Source organism: Sodiomyces alcalophilus, assembly GCF_042370955.1.
Source record: "Sodiomyces alcalophilus JCM 7366 unplaced genomic scaffold ACRALscaffold_4, whole genome shotgun sequence".
NCBI classification, from domain to species: Eukaryota; Fungi; Ascomycota; class Sordariomycetes; order Glomerellales; family Plectosphaerellaceae; genus Sodiomyces; species Sodiomyces alcalophilus.
The window spans coordinates 2,795,377-2,805,664 of NW_027263535.1; the positions used below are offsets into that span (position 1 = coordinate 2,795,377).

At 40.4% G+C, this 10,288-nt stretch overlaps 1 non-coding gene across 1 annotated transcript; it reads right to left on the bottom strand.

Moving 5' to 3' along the window:
* Positions 1-2,202: 2,202 nt before the first annotated feature.
* Positions 2,203-2,277, bottom strand: ACRALDRAFT_t174. Its single transcript has one exon. It is a non-coding gene; the product is annotated as a tRNA-OTHER (tRNA).
* Positions 2,278-10,288: the final 8,011 nt, after the last annotated feature.

Genomic DNA, 10,288 nt, shown 5'->3' on the forward strand with positions numbered 1-10,288 from the left:
GCGAAGTTACCCTATAATTACCCGAGCTAGGTTATTAAGCTCTAAGGTATCTCCTAGAGACTAAAAGAACTACGCCTAAGTAACTAGAATATTTATATACTAAATTAAACTCGGAACTAAGAGACTTAAGATACTAACGGAGATATTATAAAAGGGGAATTAATTAAGTCCGACCCGCCGCGACTATAGACTAACCTTATAATAACTGGGAATACTAGGAGTATAGGAAAAAAAGATATATCCGTATAAATTATAAGTCCCGGGCTAAGGGCTCGAAAGCTAAGGGCGCCTATATAGTAAAGATATAGGCCGAGGATAATAATATCGCTACGAGCTTAGACGACTTAGGTAATAAAGAGTCGGAAAAAGAATAGCTTTAATACGAAAGCGGTATTAGAGCTGATAGCCGCCTTGTAGCAGGAGTAGGAGGTATATAAATACCTAGTTAGCGGCGACTTAGCCCTAATATTAACACGAATAAATAAAAAAGATATATATACTCTTATAAATACGGGTCATAACTATTACGCTGCTATAAATAAACGTTTCGCCTAAAGACTTTAGTTACCGTTAGTTAATAAGAAAAAATAACTACTAAAAGGATTCTCGGATATATTAAAGCTAGCTACTAGCGCCGGGATCGCTATATTTAAGCTTAAGATTAGCTGCTATATATAATAAGTTTATTTATTTATTTATTATCTCTTACTCCGCTATCCTTATCCTACCTTAAGTAGCTAGGAGTTAGAATTATGACTATACGGTCCTTCTTAGATACCTATAAGGGGGAAAACCATAGTATAAGACTTAGGGAACTAGTATATAACTTAAATAAAAACCCCTATACTCTCCTCCTCTAGGATTACTGCCTTATACGGGTACCGCGGGGGCCCTGTTACTAACTTAATATATATCCGAAACTCGTGGCTTCTATTCTAGGAAGCCTATAACGTTTTGCCCGTAGCGACTTTAAAGCCGACTATGTGTTCGATTAACGGCGCGCGCGTGATTATCTCTGTTTATTTTTAGAGGCAGGATATTCCGACTATACTATTTGGATATTCCGACTGTAGTTCTGCCATGGGCCCACTTTCTTCCTATTTTAGAATGATAGACACAGCTACGGTCGTAAACCACTCTAACGCCTCTTAACGCCTGTTGACGCCTTTTAACGCTTTGGATTAATTTGATCGCTCAGATTAATTGAAGGCAGTAACTGAAATGATTTTGACTGCTTGATTAAGAACAGCGATTCCATTCCGTATCTATTTACCACTAATCAGAGCCTCTTTATAGAATCCAGTTCCCCGTTATTTATCCTTATACATCCAGCCTACTCCTGCTGCTGCTCCTCTTGTTGTTATTGTTATTGTTGCTGTAATTAACGGATAAGCGTTCGATTGAAGCCGATCGTAGAAGAAATAGCTCCGCGACCTCCGCCAGTAATAACAGCTCCACGACCTCTTCCATAACCTCTTCCACGCCCATGCCCACGCCCACGCCCACGCCCACGGATATCGCCTTGTTGTTATTGTTATTGTTGTTGTTGTTGTTGTTGTTGTTATTCTAAGGCAAGGAAATAGGTAGTAGAAGCGTAATCGCGTTATCGATTAAAGCAGATTAAGGTTACGCGTAATTATGGGTTGAATTAGCGATCGTAACTTTGTGTGTGTGTGTAAGGTCCAGGACGTAAAAGTTGATTAGTCGGAAAAGTGGGCCTACCGGAACTATAGTCGGAATATCTAAGTGGTATAGTCGGAATATCCTGCCTCTATTTTTATACGCCTTCCTATAAGCCCTAGGGCTAACCCCTATAGGCCTATTACGGGCGACTTATATATACGCTTCCTAGGGTTTAAAGCTCCTAAGCTTCCCTATTCTATAGCTATAGGTAGAGCTAATACGGGCTACGTGCCCACGTAGAACGCTTACGTAATAGCGTAAGAGGCTGCCTCCGTATCGTGGAAGAGACGCCGCGTATTTTACTTACGCGCTTAGGGATAGCGCGGTACCGTCTTCTTATTTTCTATAGTAGGGCGACTAACTCCCCCGTGGTACCTGTTATCGACTAGCGAAGCCGTGCGGAAGGTGGGTCTAATAGGCCCCCTATTTAACCCTTATCGTATATGCTAAGGCAGATAAGGGCCCCCTAGAATAGGATCCGAGTAGCATAAAAAAGGAATAGGTTCCCTCTTTTGCGTGCGCCTCTAGCCGGATTCGAACCGACCCGGTCACCTTAACCGTATACTAGGTATACCACCACTATACTATAGAGGCATATATAATAAGTATTAGCCTATATAGTAAAAGGACTAGACTAGCCTATATTCCTAGAGAAGCCGTGGTTAGAATATAACGACGTTATATACTATATAAAGAATTATAGGTTATACCACGGAGTCACCGATATTACCCTACGACTAGTAGACGAGGAAGAACTAGCCGACGTATAAGCTATCCGCGAGGTAAGACTAGTCTCGGGATCCGTGTTTATAGCTATAATATAAATGATAAGGAGGGGGTTAACAAGGAAAAAGAGAAACGAATTCGACGCCTTTATCCGCGCTATTAGTATACGGGATATTAGTAAGGCCCTCCGTAAAAAAGACCTAGTGGATCCCCGAGACTATATCCCTACGAGTATACTATAAGAGTTCGGCGACCTCTTTACGTCTAATAAAGCTAATAGCCTACCCCCTTATCGACTAGGTATTAACTATAAAGTTATTTTAAAATAAAGTCCTAATAGGCTTAAGCAGACCCTATTATAAGGGCCCCTTTACGGTATATTAAAGGAGGAATTATTAATACTCCGAAAGACACTTAATAACCTAATAGATAAGGGATTTATATAAGCTAATAGCTTGGCGGCTACCGCGCTAGTCTTATTCGTAAAAAGGCCAGGGGGCGGGCTACGCTTTTACTATAATTATAAAGTCTTAAACGCGATTATCTAATTAGACCGCTACCCCCTCCCCTGATCACTAAGACCCTACGTAACTTAGCTAGTACTAAGTGGTTTATAAAGCTTAATCTAGTCGTAGCCTTTTATAAGATTCGTATAGCTCCTGGATATAAGAGTAAGATAGCCTTTAGGACGCGCTTCGGACTCTTTAAGTAGCTAGTATACCCCTTTAAACTAAGCGGCGTACCCGTAACCTTTTAGTGTTATATTAACTAAGCGCTATAAGAGTTCCTTAATAAGTTTATTATAGTATATATCGATAATATCCTAATCTATTTCCGCGGATCTTATACGGACTACGAAACGAAGGTCCGGCTAGTATTATATAGACTCGCGGATACTAGCCTAAACCTAGATCCGGCTAAGTATAAGTTTAGTGTAATAACGGTAAAGTACCTAGGATTTATTATTACTGTGGATAAAGGAGTATCTTATAACCCTGAGAAGTTAAAAGCTATCCGCGAATAGGTGGCGCCTACCTCTATAAAGGGGGTATAAAGCTTTTTAGGGTTCGCGAACTATTATCGAATATTTATCTACGATTTCGTAGGTATCACGGCGCCCCTCTTAGTATTAATAAAAAAGGAACCGGCGTTTTAGGTGGGGAGCCGAAGAAGACACCGCCTTTAAGGAGCTAAAACGACTCTTTTAAATAGAACCCGTCCTATAATTATAGAACCTAGATTATAAAACTATATTAGAGACGGATTACTTAGGCTACGTATTAGGTGGTATCTTATCTTAGGTAAATAAATAAGGATACTGATATATAGTCGCGTATTATTTACGTAAGCTATCCCCGGTAAAGTATAACTACCCTATTTATAATAAGGAGATACTATTACGGGTTAACCCCTTGAAAGTGTAGTTCCGGTATAAGGCCGGAACCGCTAATTAGCATATAGACCCGACACTTAGACCTCGCGCTGCCCTTACCTTGGATTCGTATAAACCTAGTAAATCATGTTCCTCTTTATAGACTTTTTCCTTTCCTTTCCTTAATTCTAGCTAATATAATTATTTAGCCTTACTTAGTGCGATTAACCTATAACTAGCCGCCTATATAGCTATAATTTAGCGAACCCCACGCGCTATATTAGTATAGACTTAGATACGGACGCGCTATTAGGCGGCGGCGGTCTTATAAACCCCGCCGAGCTAGCTAAGTGGACGGATAGAAGGATTACTAAAGCTATTAATACGATGCTTAGTCCCTTATAGAAATAGATAGCTTAATAACGAGAGCTACTTTAACGACTTATAAACGGTCTCGCGAACGCCTAGGCCCCGTAGTAACCTACCCCTAACCTCGCGCCTCCCTTAGAGGGAGCCCCTATAAATATACCTATAGAGTCGGTAGTAGGTCCTCCGACCCTAGCGACCTCTGCTCCCCCCTAGATTATAGTCTTATAGAAACCTCGTAAACTATATCCGCCGCGTACTAAGCCTTTCCTATACCCCGCAAAGTTTAGTAAAAGATAAACGGAGTATACTACCTAGTTATAGTAGATACGCTATAAGCTCCTACTAGATAAATACTTATTTAATAACTAAGCCGAAATATAGTATTATATTAACTTATACTTAGAGGGGAGTGCCTAGTAAGTGGTGTTAGCCTTTTACGCTGCTAGGGGGCCGGGAGGTACCCGCGACCTAGAGTCGTTCCTTACCTACCTAGACCGTATATATAAGGACTAGAACGAATAGCCTCGCGTAGCCTTCACGCTATATTCCCCTAAATAGCGCGAGGAATAAACCTTCGCGTAGTTCCTATTAAAATTCGATAAATAGATCGCCTAAGCAGGTAGTAGCGAGTAGGTAGACTTAGCGAAGATCACCTTCCTTAAAGGAGCCCTAACCTAGAAGCTATATAGCCCCCTAATCACCGCGCAGTTACCCTACGATTACCTAAGCTAGGTTACTAAGGTCTAAAGTATCGCCTAGAAGCTAGAAGGCCTATACCTAACTAGCCGGAATACTTATATACCTAATCGAACCCGGAACTAAGAGACTAACGCCGATAAAGATATCGCGATAAGCGGGATTAATTAGGTTTAACCCAACACGACTATAAATAGACCTCGCGATAACCGGGAATACTAAGGGTATAGGAAAAAGGGATATATCTATATACACTATAAGTCTCGGGATAAAGGCTTAAAGGCTAAGGGCGCCCGCGTAGTAAAGCTTTAGGCCGGGGATAGCGACGTTGCTATAAGCTTAGATAATTTAGATAATAAGGTGTCGGAAAAAGAATAGCTCTAACACGAAAACAGGTATTGAAGCTAATAGCCTCCCTACGGTAGGAGTAGGAGGCGTTTAAACACCTAGCTAGCAGCGACTTAGCCCTAATATTAACGCGAGTAAATAAAAGATATATATATACTCTTATAGATACAGGTTATAACTACTACGCTACTATAAATAAACGCTTTACCTAAAGACTTTAGTTACTATTAATCGATAAAAGTAAACGACTATTAAAAGGATTCGTAGATATATCTAAGCCGGCCACTAGCGCCGGGATCGCCGCGTTTAAGCTTAAGATTAGCGGCTATATAAAACGAGTCTTCGCCTATATAATAGAAGCACTAAATCAGGATATATTCCTAGGGAAGCCGTGGCTAGAATATAACGACGTTATGTATTACGCGAAGAATTATAGGTTATACTATAGAGTCGCCGATATTAACCTACGATTAATAAATAAGGAAGCACTAGCCGACGTATAAGCTATCCGTAAGGTAAGGCTAGTCTCGGGATCGGTGTTTATAGCTATAATACGACGGATAAGAAGGGGGTTAAAGGGAAAAGAAAAAGACGAGTTTAACGCCGTAATCCGTGCTGTTAGTATATAGGATATCGATAAGGCCCTTTATAAAAAGGAACTAATAAACCCTCGGGACTATATCCCTACGAATATACTATAAGAGTTCGGCGACCTTTTTACGCCTAATAAAGCTAACGACTTACCCCCTTACCGACTAGGCGTTAACTATAAAATCACCCTAAAGCGAGGTCCTAATAGACTTAAGCTAACCTTATTATAGGGGCCCCTTTATAGTATATTAAGGGAAGAGTTATTAGTGCTCCGAGTAGCTTAGCGGCTATTATACCGGTTATATTCGTAAAGAAGCTAGGGGGCGGGCTACGCTTTTATTACGACTATAAAGCTCTAAACACGATTACTTAGCGGGATCGCTACCCCCTCCCTTTAATCACTAAGACACTATATAACCTAGCTAGCGCTAAGTAGTTTATAAAGCTTAATATAGTCGCTGCCTTTTATAAGATCCGTATAGCCCCCGGGTATAACAGTAAAACGGCCTTTAGAACGCGCTTTAGTCTATTTCAGTAACTCATATATCCCTTCGGACTAAGCGGCATACCCGCTACTTTCTAACGCTATATTAACTAGACCTTATAGGAGTTCCTTAATAACTTCGTTATAGTCTATATTAATAACGTCCTGATCTATTTAAGCGGATCTTATAAAGACTATAAGGCGAAGGTCCGACAAGTGCTACGTAGGCTTATAGATACCGGTTTAAACCTAGACCCGGCTACGTGCGAGTTTAGTATAATAATAGTAAAATATCTAGGCTTTATTATTATAGTAGATAAGGGAGTGTCTTATAACCCCGAGAAGTTAAAAGCTATCCGCGACTAGGAGGCTCCTACTTCCGTAAAGGGAGTACGAAGCTTCTTAGGATTTATAAACTATTACCGGATATTTATCTATAATTATAATTTTATAGGTATTATAGCCCCCCTCTTAGCATTAATAAAAAAGGACCGACTCTTTAGGTGGGGGGCCGAAGAAGACGCCGCCTTTAAGGAGCTAAAACGACTTTTCTAGATAGAACCCGTCCTATAGTTATAGAACCCAGACCGTAAGACTATATTAGAAACCGACTACTCGGGCTACGCGTTAGGTGGTATCTTATCCTAGGTAGATAAACTAGGACGTCGCTACGTAGTCGTATATTACTCGCGTAAGCTTACCCTAGCGGAGTATAACTACCCTATTTATAATAAGGAGATATTAGTAATTATAAGCTATATACTCGCTTAGAAGGCAGAACTAACTAGCTATAAGTAATTTATAATATTATCGGACTATAAGGCTTTTAAGTACTTTATAACTAAACGGTCCCTTACTAAAAGGTAAAGCCGCTAGGCCGGCGAACTAGCCTAGTTTAACTTTATACTAGAGTACCGGCGAGGTACTAAGAACTTCGTAGCGGATATACTCTACTATTATAAGTAGGACGCCCTAAAGGATAGTTTAGATAACCGGGAATAGGGGCGGGTAATTTAACTAATACCTAACTCCGCGATCCTATAAATAATCCCCGAGCCGATAATATAGAGGATATCCGTTAAGCGCGTATTCGAAATAAGTAAAACCCTTTAACGACTTTAGGACGAAACTATAATAACTAACCCCTAATACTAAGGGGTCCTTACCGCGATTATTATAAGAGCTCGTAGCTTTAACCTATCCCTTAGACTACGATTATAGATCGCGGAATATTCTCTTAACCCCGCGGAATATATAACCTTCCGGGATCGTCTTTAGGTTCCGAGCTTTAAAGAGGACTCGCCGCTAAGAGGACGCTTAGTATAAGTAATCCACGACTTTATTATCGGCGGCTACCCGGGTAAGGAGAATATAATCGCTATAATAGCCTAATAATTCTTTTAGCCCGGTATAGATAATAATATACAGAAGTTTATCCATAACTATAATCCGTATAATAGGAGTAATTAATAATAGAATATAAAGCGCGGATTATTAAAACCACTACTTATACTAAAGCGAATTCGTAGCTACCTCGCGATAGACTTTATAATAGACCTGCCACTTATCGGCGAGGATAGGGTAAGGTTCTTAAAGGTGATCACGGATAGGCTAATAAAGTTAATAATATTAAAAGCGATAAAAATATTAAAAGCAGAGGCCTACGCGGAATACTTCCTAAACTATTATTATAGGTTTTATAGTATACCCCTTTTAATTATTAGCGATTAAGGCTCGAACTAGACTAAGAGGTTCTAGCGATACTTTTATAAACTTATAAGGATTAAGTAGCGACTTAGTATAGCTTATTACCCTTAAACCGATAAAGAGCCTAAAAGACTAAACTAAGATATCCAGGCCTACCCTTATCCCTTTATATACTATTCCTAGGACGACTAGGGTCGCCTATTACCCGCCGCTTAGTTATCACTTAATAGCAGGAAGAGCTTAACGACCTAGCTAAGCCCTTTCTTTTTAGAACACGGGTTCTATATCTACCTTATCTAAATCCACGACCCGTTACCCGTATACCTAAAGGAAGCCGCTGCTTATAACCTACTAAGTCGCTTATAAGGGGCTATAGAGTTTATATAGGTAGCTATAGCCTTAAAGTAATTATAGGATAAGGAAACCGCGAATAAGCGGCGACTACCGGTAAAGCGATTCGAAGTAGGAGACCTCGCCTAGCTCTTTATAGCTAACTACTCCACGCCTAGGCCCTTATAAAAGCTAAGCTGGCTATACTAAAAGTATAGAGTAATAAAAGTAATTAACTTCTATATCATTAACTTAGATATACCCTTAGGGATATATCCTCGCTTCCACGCTAATATCCTAAAGCGAGCTAGCCGCGACCCCCTCCCTAGATAAGTCGTGACTAACCCTTAGCCCGAACTAATCCGGGACGCCCTTTATAGTAATAAAGAGTAGGAGGTAGAAAGTATCTTATATACACGGAATAAGCGGCGGGGTTATAGTATACGACACAAGGTATTAGTGTATTAGGCAGGATATATAGAACCCACTTAGGAACTACTAGACGCCGTAAAGGATACTACGGCGTTAGATGTTTTTAAAGCAGAATACGGCCCCGCTAATAAGAATAATAGGCCTTTATAAGACTATACTATAAGGAATACGCGAAAATAGGGAGACCCGGATATAAAAGGAGGATAACCTTTAGTCGTAAGTTAATTAAAGGGGGGGAATTTACCGGCCCCCTTACTGGTTCCTAAAAAGGTAGATAGTGCCTCCGTAAAGGACTTTAATCAGCGGTATTATTACTTAAGCCGCCCTTATTACTATTATTACTATTACTAGTAGCAGGATTATTACCCCCCTAGAGGGTAGCGAGAATACCCTTTAGGAGGCGCGTTATTATAGCGCCCTAGTCTTAAGCCTCCTAGCGGAGGGTCTTTACCTTATAGCGGAGACCCTCGCTATTATTAACGGGGGCGGAGGCAGAGGCGGTGTTAGTAATAGTAGCGGCGGTAGCGGGGCGCTCCTTAGATAATAAGGTATAGTAGTCGCCGCGAGCTAACTTAAAGCCCTCGTGGAGCTAGACTAGAGTTAGCGGCGACCTAAAAAGAAAAGCTTAGGATTACTTATATTATCGTTATCCGGATTATCACGTATAGCGCGACCCGTGGTAGCTATAGGATAAACGAATTTAGTAGCGCCGGGAGGGAGCTAAAAAGGTTAATTATAACCACTTAGCCCTTAGATTATAAAGAACTTACTAGGCGGTACGTATAAGATCCTATAGCGTATTCGTAGTATTTAGGCTTTTTATAGGCTATACTAGGCCCGGACTAGTTATAATACGTTTAGTTAAACTTTATTTTAATACCTGTAATATAATTAGTATAGGGGCGGTAAAACTCGTTATAGTAATAACCGGGGGGGTAGCTAGGTCCGCGCTATCACTTATAAGGCGTAACCGGCTACCAGAGCGTTAGTAGGGCCCTCGTAGCGAAGTATAGACTCTAGTCGTATACCTCTTTTTTACCAGGACGCTTACCGGTGCTCGCTATTTTAGCGATAGCCTTACCGGCTATTTCCTTAATAGAGGGGGATAGGGGGGGCGGAGGCGGTAATATCGCTAGCGGCTGGAGTCTTTTTAGCGGTGCCCTTATAGGTATAGCGGGCGCTACGGCGGGGTATAGATATCTATACGTACTCTATTAGCTATAACCTAACCGGATAAGCGCGAGGACTGATTAAGAGACTTATAATAATTAATTAAATAGTTAAGAGGACAAGGTTTATTAAACTAATAAAAGGCTACGAGGATAAAGGGACTATATCGCGAGTTAGTAAGGGACTATATAGCTCCTAGCACGGAACTAATAATAAAGCTTACTATTAAAATAACGTTATAGGCTTATAAAAAGAAGAATTAACTATAAATAAAAAACCGGGCGACTCTACGCTTATACTATAATACTAAACTACGGAATATAATAAAAGCCTATAAAGCTGTTTATTATAATAGTTTACGAATAAAGAAGAAGGAGTAA